At 57.1% G+C, this 9,920-nt stretch overlaps 1 non-coding gene across 1 annotated transcript; it reads right to left on the bottom strand.

The window, feature by feature from the left end:
• Window positions 1-2,292: 2,292 nt before the first annotated feature.
• On the bottom strand, window positions 2,293-2,443 carry LOC138505262 (5.8S ribosomal RNA). Its single transcript, XR_011280087.1, has one exon. It is a non-coding gene; the product is annotated as a 5.8S ribosomal RNA (ribosomal RNA).
• Between the last annotated feature and the right edge of the window lie 7,477 nt (window positions 2,444-9,920).

Here is a 9,920-nt window from a genome sequence, read left to right as displayed (position 1 = left end):
GACAGTGGGAATCTCGTTCATCATTCATGCGCATCACTAATAGTTGATGAGGCATTTGGCTACCTTAAGAGAGTAATAGTTACTCCCGCTGTTTAACTGCGCTTCATTGAATTTCTTCACTTTGACATTCAGAGCACTGGGCAGAAATCACATCGCGTCAACACCCACTGCAGGCCTTTCGCAATGCTTTGTTTTAATTAAACAGTCAGATTCCCATGGTCCGCACCAGTTCGAAGTCAGCTGCTAGGCGTCGGCCGAGGCGGAACGTCAGCCCCGAACCCTGGGAGGGGAACAGAGAGAGGCGACCACCGCAGCTGGGGAGATCCACAGGCAGGGCCCAGCTTGCATCCAGAGTCGGAACCGCCCCCGGGGTGGGGGGCATGGAGGGTGAGACACCTCGTCCAGCCACGGCGTGCGCCCAGCCCCGCTTCCCGCCCCAGCCTGACCGACCAAGCCCTTAGAGCCAATCCTTATCTGGAAGTTACGGATCTGACTTGCCAACTTCCCTTACCTATATTGTTCCAACATGCCAGAGGCTGTTCACCGTGGAGACCTGCTGCGGATACGGGTATGCGGATACGGGTACGGCCCGGCACGAGATTTACACCATCTCCCCCGGATTTTCTAGGACCAGCGAGAGCTCACTGCACAAAACTCTGGTTTCCGTGCACCAGCTATCCTGAGGGGAATCTCCGGAGGGAACCAGCTACTAGATGATTCGATTAGTCTTTCGCCCCTATACCCAGGTCGGACGACCTTGCACATCAGGACAGCTAAGGACCTCCACCAGGCCTGGTTCACCATCTTTCGGGTCCTATCACACACGCTCATGCTCCATCTCCCTGACAGAGCGGGCGAGACGGGTCGCTGGTGCACCCACCGCGACAGGATCCCACTGCAATCGGCACGTGCCGGCCCTCACCTTCTTTGCACCACAGGGTTTCATTCAGCCCTCTGACTTTCGTACGGGTTAAGACTCCTTGGCCTGTGTTTCAAGACAGGTTGGGTGGTTAACCAACATCACCTCAGACCCCTGGTGCACTTTGTGGGCCTCCCCAACCAGTGGCACGACATGGTTGGGGCACACTGAGGGCAGTCCACCACAGTCGCATCGGGAGCCCTGTCTCCTGTTGCCGTCCCGGCGACCCCCAAGAGGGGCCAGGACAGTTGCCGGAGAAGGGCCCAGCAGAGGTCAATCTCCCTCGGCCTCACGGAAACAGCAAAACTGCTGTCAGGGGGCTGTAACACTCTCTGCCAGAGCAGAGAGCCACCTGCCCGTGGGGCCTTCCCAGCCAGTCGCGGTGCACCGCCAGAGAGGAAATGGGCCCTGCGGGGCCCGGTCTTCCTGGGCTGCAGTCCTGCAAGGGCATCCACTGCTCAAGGTGACCGACCTGCCTGCCGTGTTAAATCCTGCGGGCGGACTGCACAGACCCCACCAGTTTACCTCTCAACGGTTTCATGCCCTCTTGAACTCTCTCTTCAAAGTTCTTTTCAACTTTTCCTTACAGTACTTTTTAGCTATTCGTCTCGTGAACGTATTTAGCCTTAGATGGAGTTTGCCACATGTTTTGGGATGCATTCCCAAGCAACCTGACTCCAAGAAGATCTGATCCCAGAGTGCCAGAGGCTGCTACCGGCCTAAGACCGTCCGCGGGGTGAGACTCGATCAGAAGGACTGGAGCCCATTGAGCGATGCCGGGGAGTCGGTCTTCTGTACGCCACATTTCCCACACCTGCCGCTGAACAGGGATTCACTGGCCATTACTGAGGTAATCCTGGTTAGTTTCTTTTCCTCCGCTTGATCTGAGGCTGTAATCGGGGGGAGCACAAATCTCGTGCAGCTGGCCTCAGGACTGTACAGGGTTGGCCCCAGCCGTGTGCCTCTGGCGCAGCAGATTGTGCGCTTTCCCAACCTCCGGCTGAAGCCCACATGGCAAGGCCAGCGCTCCATGGCCATGCTGCACCAGCAGCCGCGTGACACTGCAGACAGCCACACACAACATGGCGAGGTGCCCCGAGGTAGGTTCAAGGTGTGCCAAGCTTTTTTAATGCCCGAGGCCACCGCCACCACCAAATCTGGGACGCGCCGGCCACCCGGCCCTTCCGAAACCCACATGAGGCAGGGAAACTGGGGAGGCTGGGACGCGCCGGCAATGAGCCTGTGCGCCAGATCCAGGGATCCTGCGACAGTGCTCATTGGGATCTGACCTTATGGGGACAAAGGGAATGGGGTCCCTGCGACAGACCCAGCCACGCCCTTTGGAGGGAACCCTGGGGCGATTGATGGACAAGCAACCCTCAGACAGACGTAGCCCCGGGAGGAACCTGGGGCTGCATGGTGCGTTTGAAGTGTTGATCAATGTGTCCTGCAAGTCACACTAATTCTTGCAGATAGCTGCGTTCTTCATCAATACACGAGCCGAGTGATCCAGCGCCAAGAGTCAAAGGCAACTTTTTTTTTTATCCAGGCATCAGCCTGACCCTGCACTGTAGGAGAGGCCGGGGTGAGGCAGCGCCGCCTGTGGTGAGACAGCCCAGCACTCATCACCCTGTCTAGCTCGGCCGAGATCATTGTCACTCAACCCGGGAAACCTGCCCGCTGCTGCAGCAGCATGGTGCTTCCCGGGGGGATGGAGGCAGGTTGCTCCATCATTCCCAACCCCCTCCGCTCCCCTTTTGGGGGGAGGGCTGGGGGACGGACAGCGTGGCGGGCCAGAGACAGCACAGGCAGGAGGTCGGGTGGTACCGCTAGAGTCTTCAAAGCCCAGCACAGCCTGGCCACACAGGGCCGAGCTCCAGATACCTGGGCAAGAGGAAAGGTCACCTGCCGCGCCAGCAGACCTGGCCATCGTTTGCCCACAGATGTGGATCTTCGACACCGCCCATCAATTAAGCCTGCTGCGCCATCTCTCAGGGCTCGCGCCTGGCATGCCGGCCCCTGTCTGCCTGGGGAGGAAACACCTCAAGAGCAGTCCGGTTTCCCTCGGCTCCTGGCTGCCCCCACTCAGGGCTTCCCTGCTGACCGGGGTGCACCCACTAATGCCCACCCGCTGGTGGGTCAGAGAGAGGAGTGCAGGGCCCCGGCCAGCACAGCGGCTGGCTTGGTGAGGAGAGGGGGCTGCCCGGGGCTCCCTTTCCGGTGTGTGGTTGGGGACATCCCCAGCAGGTTAACCCAACCCTGCCAGGAGTCCCCGTCCATCTGCTGGGTCACGGACCCCCCTACGATGGAAGGGAATCCCTGCTCCCCGGCACCTGGTTGCCCACGCACCCCAGACCACTCTACGAGAGGTGCCCCGGGCTGTGGGAGTGCACGTCTGGGATGCGACCGAGGTTGGGCCTGCGGCTCGCCCTCCGGCTGCTCTGCTGTTTATGATCCTTCATGCCCCCACTCACAAGCAGATACCACAGCCCTACATGTCCCAATTCACACTCAAATGCCCCATTTCTCCTTCCAAACACATGTTCGAGATTCAAATGCTACCTCCCTCCCGACCCACATGCCACCATCCCTCCCTACAAACCCACATAAAGACACCAACATCCGTCCCTCCATACCTACACCAAAAAGGTCCACCTCTCAAAGCCACACCCATATGCGTCACCTCTACCTCCAGACTCACACTCAGCGCCATCCACCATCTCTCTATATCCACACCTGGTTACCCCATCCCTTCGAAATACACATGCTCCCACCCCTCCCATGAACCAACATCCTTCTCTCTAGAGATACATGCCCCATCCCTCCATTCACACCTATATGCCCACCTTCCTTCCCAACAGAGTGCTCCAGCCCTCACCCAGACCCACATGCTCCATCCTTCCCTAACATGCCCCCATCATAAGCTTTGTCCCTTCATTCCAGATCAACAATGCCCCCCTACGATCCAGAGTCCACCAAGATGCCCAATCCCTTCCTCAAGACCCATACAATGATGCTGCATCCTCCCTCCACACAGCAAGATGCCCCTATCCCTCCGCCAACCAATGAGCACCCATCCCCTCCCTCTGGACCCACACCAATATGCCTCATGCCACCCTCCAGACCAACAGATGCCCATACCTGTTTCAGACCAACACCAATGTGCCCCCACCCATTGCATACCCCACCAAGATGCCACCATCCCTCCCTCCAAACCCACACCACTGTGTCCCTATCCCTCCCTCCAGACCCGCACCACTGTGTCCCTATGCCTCCCTCCAGACCCGCACCACTGTGCCCCTATCCCTCCCTCTAGACCCACACCACTGTACCCCAACCCTCCCTCCAGACTCACACCACTGTGTCCCTATCCCTACCTCCAGACCCGCACCACTGTGTCCCTATCCCTTCCTCAAGAACCACACCACTGTGTCCCTATCCCTCCATCTAGACCCGCACCACTGTGTCCCTATCCCTCCTTTCAGACCTGCACCACTGTGTCCCTATCCCCTCTCTCCAGACCCACACCGTGTGTCCCTATCCCTGCCTCCAGACCCACAGCACTGTGTCCATATGCCTTCCTCCAGACCCACACCACTGTGTCCCTATCATTCCCTCTAGACCCACACCACTGTGTCCCTATCCCTCCCTCCAGACCCACACCACTATGCCCCATAACTGCCTAACCTCTGGATTTTTTCCATAGACTCAGGAATTTGAACCATTTCTCTGGGTCAGACCCTGGAATCTCAGGAATTTTGGGTCTCATCAGATCCTCCACCCGATTGGCTGCCAAAGACTGCTCCCGGTAGCCAATCCGGTGGAGGTTTGCACGGACCCAGAAACGGCGTGAATTTGCCTCCTATGAGCCTGTTGTTGGGGTTGGGGCAGCTTTCACCGATTGTTTTTTTTAATCCTTGCAGGACTTCGCCACCGCGGCTCCCTGCCTGAGTGTGGCTTTGTCTCTGCAGCAAAGACTGTAACGCTTCCAGCACATTGGCAAAAAGAATGCAGGTGAAGCAAACCTTCATTCTTTTTTGCCGACTTTCAATGCGAACGTGCTTCTTTTGCGTTTGTTCTTTTTGCCCAGGTTAGGGTGGACTCAGCCCCATTGAACCACAGCCATCAGGTTTGCAGGCTGGACAACTCACCACTGCACTAAATAACCTGATGAAAAACAACTAAGGTGAAAAGTCCAATTTCTGTACTGCAAAATTCAGGGAAAACCTTTGTATTGGTTTTTGGAGTTTACATGTGCACATTTTAACATGTTGATTTTATGGAAGGCGAATACCTTTGTCCTTTGCAATTTGGGTGGTTGTGAAAAGGCAATTTAATGAAATATGCATATTTCAATTTGAACTGCAAATTTCTGACATCACATTACAACAGAGTTTACCTTTTTGACATGTGGGCGGGGCCATGTGAAAATGGGCGGAGTCTGTGTGACTGTGGGCGGGGCATACATTTCAGGATTTTTGATTTTCAAATGTAGGCAGGTATGCTATGCCCCTATCTCTCCCTCCAGACCCGCAACAATCTGTCCCTATCCCTCCCTCTAGACACACAGCACTGTGTCCCTATCCCTCCCTCCAGACCCAAGCGGAACATGATTTTTAAAGTAAATGTAATTTTCTGGTCCCCGTCTCAACCTGGAGTCTTGCCGGAACGTTCACGGTATCCCGAAGAAAATGCAAACTGTATTCTCAGCCAGCCAAGAGCCCACAGATTGCTGCTCCTCTTGCAGCCTGGTATCCAAGAGCATGCAGATTGCTGCTGCACTGGAAGCCAAGAGAGCACACAGACTGCTGCTCCCCTGGCAGCCAAGAGCACACGGATTGCTGCTGCCCTGGAAGCCAAGAGCACACGGATTGCGGCTGCTCTTGCAGTGTGGGAGCCAGTGCCTTCCCGGTTCCCGCTCTGAAAAATGACGAGGGACAAGACGAAGTCGGACGCTCCAGGGTCTTGCAGAAATGTTTCGGCATCCCGAAGAAAATGCCCACTTACAATGGCAGCCACAGTCTTCCCGCTTCCTGAATGGTAGCGACTAGTTCCCATCCGAGAAAAGGACCATAGCAACGGCCCGCCCACTCTTCTTCACGTGACCTCTGATGTCATCCGTGTGATTTCCGGAGCAGTGAAGTGGTTCCGGAGCATGTTCAGTTAGCGGGCCGGGGCTGAGCGGGAATCTCGACTGAGCGGGAAGGCTGTGGCTGCGGGCTCTGCCTACCTTTGGCTTGCAGCGGTTGGGGTGGGCATTTTCTCTGGGGACCCGGCCTGTCTGTGGCTTGCAGTGGATGGGGTGGGCATTTTCTCTGGGGATCCTGCCTGCCTTTGGCTTGCAGTGGTTGGGGTGAGCATTTTCTCTGGGGACCAGGCCTGTTTTGGCTTCAGCGTTTGGGGTGGGCATTTTCCTTGGGATACCGGGAACGTTTCTATGAGACTCTGGAGCGTCCTGAGCGGCAAGGCTCTGGCTGCCAGGCTGCAGGAACAGCAGCAACCCATGTGCTCTTGGCTGGCTGTAATTACAATTTGCATTTTCTTCCGGCTACTGTGAACGTTCCTGCAAGACACCAGATTTCGATAGGGGAGCGGGAAATTACATTTACTTTAAAAATCATGCTCAGCTATTCAACATGAAAGGTATGGAGGGCTAAGAAAAGGAACAGGGAGATAGTGTATGATGGTGTTTAACTGATCAAAGGGGGCTAATAGAGTGATTTAATGTTTCATGAGGGTGTGATTATTAGGATGGGTGGTTTTAGAGGGGGTCGGCTGGGGCTATCTGCATGTGATTCGGGATTGGCACACAGGCATCTGTTGCAAGGGGGAAGGGGCATCTTGCTATTTGGAGGGAGGATGGGGCATTAGTGTATTGGTCTAGACTAGAGAGAGGGATAGGGCATCTTGGTGGGGTCTGAATGGTTGGATAGGGGCATGCTGGTGTGGGTCTGGCAGTATGGGGCACATTTGTGTGGATCTGGAGGGAGATATGGGGCACAGTGGGTCTGGAGGCTGGGTCATCTAGGTGTGGGTTGGAAAGTAGGACGAGGCATCTCTTGGTGTGGCTCTGCAGGGAGGTGGTGGGGGCACATTGGTTTGGATCTGGGCAGAGGGATGGTGCACATGGGTGTGTTTCTGGAGGGAGAGATGGGGCATAGTGGGTCTGGAAGGTGGTATGGGTCATCTACGTGTGGGTTGGGAAGTGGGATGGGGCATCTTGGTGTGGCTCTGGAGGGAGGTGGTGGGGGCACATTTGTGTGGTTCTGGGCGGAGGGATGGTGCACATGGGTGTGTTTCTGGAGGGAGAGATGGGGCACAGTGGGTCTGGAGGGTGGCATGGGTCCTCTAGGTATGGGTTCGGAAGTTGGATGGTGTGGCTCTGGAGGGAGGTGGTGGGGGCACATTGGTGTGGTTCTGCAGGGAGGTGATGGGGGCACATTGGTGTGGATCTGGGTGGAGGGATGGTGCACATGGGTGTGTTTCTGGAGGGAGAGATGGGGCACAGTGGGTCTGGAGGGTGGCATAGGTCATCTAGGTGTGAGTTGGGAAGTGGGATGGGGCATCTTGGTGTGGCTCTGGAGGGAGGTGGTGGGGGGACATTGGTCTGGGGAGGGATGGCTGCATATTGGTGTGGGTCTGGAAGGAGGGAATGGGGCACATTGGTCTGGGACTGGGCGGATGGGGGCACACTAGGATGGGTGGTTTTAGAGGGGGTTGGCTGGGGCTATCTGCATGTGATTCTGGATCGGCACATGGGCATCTGATGCAAGGGGAAGGGGCATCTTGCTATGTGGAGAGAGGATGGGGCATTATGGTATTGGTCTAGAGGGAGGGATGGGGCATATTGATGTGGGTCTGGAGGGAGGGATTGGGACATTGCTGTAAGTATGAAGGGAGGCATAGGACCCATTGGTGTGCATCAGTAGGGAGGGATGGGGCACATTGGTGTGGGTCTGGAGGGAGGGATTGGGGCATATTTCTGTGTGGAGGGAGCATGGGGCATCATGGCATGGGTCTTGAAGAAGGGATTGGGCATCTTGGAGTCTGGATCAGAGGGGGCATTGTTGATCTGGAATGGAGGGACAGGGCATATGATGGGGGCATGTCAGGGAATGGTGGAGCATGTGGGCCAGGGCTGGAGCACTCTGGTGGGAGGGAAGCAGGCATCTGGGTGTGAATAGAGGGATGGGGTATGTTTGTCTGGAGAGAAGGATGTTGGTTTATTGGAGTGGTGGGAGCATGTGTGTGTCGAAGGGATGGTGTAATCGGGTGTGGGTATAGAGAGAGGGCGAATGGCGCCATCTGAGTGTGAGTCTGGAGGTAGAGGTGAAGCATATGGGTGTGGCTCTGGGGGGTGGAGCATCTTGGTGTAGGTATGGGGGACGGATGTTGGTGTCTTTGTGTGGGTTCAGATGGAGGGATGATGGCATGTGGGTCCGGAGGGAGGTGGCATTTGAATCTGGAACGTGTGTTTGGAAGGAGAAATGCGGCATTTGAGTGTGAATGGTATCTGCTTGTGAGTGGGGGCATGAAGGATCATTAACAGCGAAGCAGCAGGAGGGAGAGCCATGGGCCCGACCTCGGTTGCATCTCAGACGTGCACACCCACAGCACCTCTCGCAGAGCGGTCCGGTGCGCGTGGTCAACCAGGCACCAGAGAGCGGGGATTCCCTTCCACTGGAGAGGGGTCTGCGACCCAGCAGATGGCCGGGGATGCCTGGCAGGGATGGGTTAACCTGCTGGGGATATCCCCAACCACGCACCGGAAAGGGAGCCCTGCTCAGCCCCCTCACTGAGCCCGCCTCTGCGCTGGCCGGGGGCACGCACTCCTCTCTCTGACCTGCAAGCGGGTGGGCATTGGTGGGCACACCCCGGTCAGCAGGGAAGCCCCGAGCAGGGGCAGTCGGAAGCCGAGGGAAACCTGACTGCTCTCAAGGGGACGCCTCCCCAGGCAGACAGGGGCCCGGCACACCAGGCATGAGCCCTGAGCCATGGTGCAGCTGGCTTACTCGACGGTGGGGGCCAAGGTTCCAGCCACCCACATCTGTTGGCGAGCGATGGCCAGGCCCGCTGGCACAGTGGGTGACCTTCCCTCTTGCCCAGGTGCCTGAAGCTGGGCCCTATGCGGCCGGGCTGGGGTTTGAAGATTCTACTGGTCCCACCCGAGCCCCTGTCTGTGCTATATCTGGCCTGCCTCACTGTCCGTCTCCGACCCCCCTCACAAGGGAAGCAGAAGGGGTCAGGGAAGGATGAGTGGATCGGGCCGGGTGGGCAGGTGGCGGTCAGGCTTCCCAGGCTGAGCACCTGGATTTTTTTATCTTTTTTTAAACCACAATGGTTTCGGCCGAGTTAGACAGGGCGCTGGACTATCCCGCCACAGGCGGCGCTGCCTCCCCCGACCTCTCCTGCACCAGCAGGTTCAGGCTGACGCCTGGAACAAAAAAAAAGTTGCCTGTGACTCTTGGCAGTGGATCACTCGACTCGTGCTTAGATGAAGAACGAGAATTAGTGTGAATTGCAGGACACATTGATCAACACTTTAAACGCACCATGTGGCCCTGGGTTTTTCCTGGGGCTACACCTCTCTGAGGGTCGCTTGTACATCAATCGCCCCGGGGTTCCCTCCCAGGGGTGTGGCTGGGGTTGTCACAGGGACCCCATTCCATCCCCCTAAGGTCTGACCCCGAACAGCACCGTCGCTGGACCCTTGGATCTGGCGTGCAAGCTCATTGCCTATGCGTCCTGCCCTCCCCAGTTTCCCTGCCTCATGCTGCTTTCGGGAGGGCTGGGTGGCCGCCGCACCCCAGATGTGGTGGCGGCAGCAGCAGGCTTTAAAAAAGCCTGCCGCACCTTGACCCTACCCCGGGGGCACTTGGCCGAGCTGTGTGTGGCTGTCTTTGGTGTCCCACAACAGCCGGCGCATGATGACCATGGAGCGCGGACCTCGTGACCATGTGGGCTTCGGTCGTAGATTGGGACAGAGCACACTCGCCTGCGC

The sequence above is a fragment of the Ambystoma mexicanum genome, chromosome 11, assembly GCF_040938575.1.
Source record: "Ambystoma mexicanum isolate Mex_15411 chromosome 11, UKY_AmexF1_1, whole genome shotgun sequence".
Taxonomy (NCBI): domain Eukaryota; kingdom Metazoa; phylum Chordata; class Amphibia; order Caudata; family Ambystomatidae; genus Ambystoma; species Ambystoma mexicanum.
The sequence above is the reverse complement of the archived record's forward strand: the minus strand, read 5'-3'. Positions and strand labels throughout refer to the sequence as shown.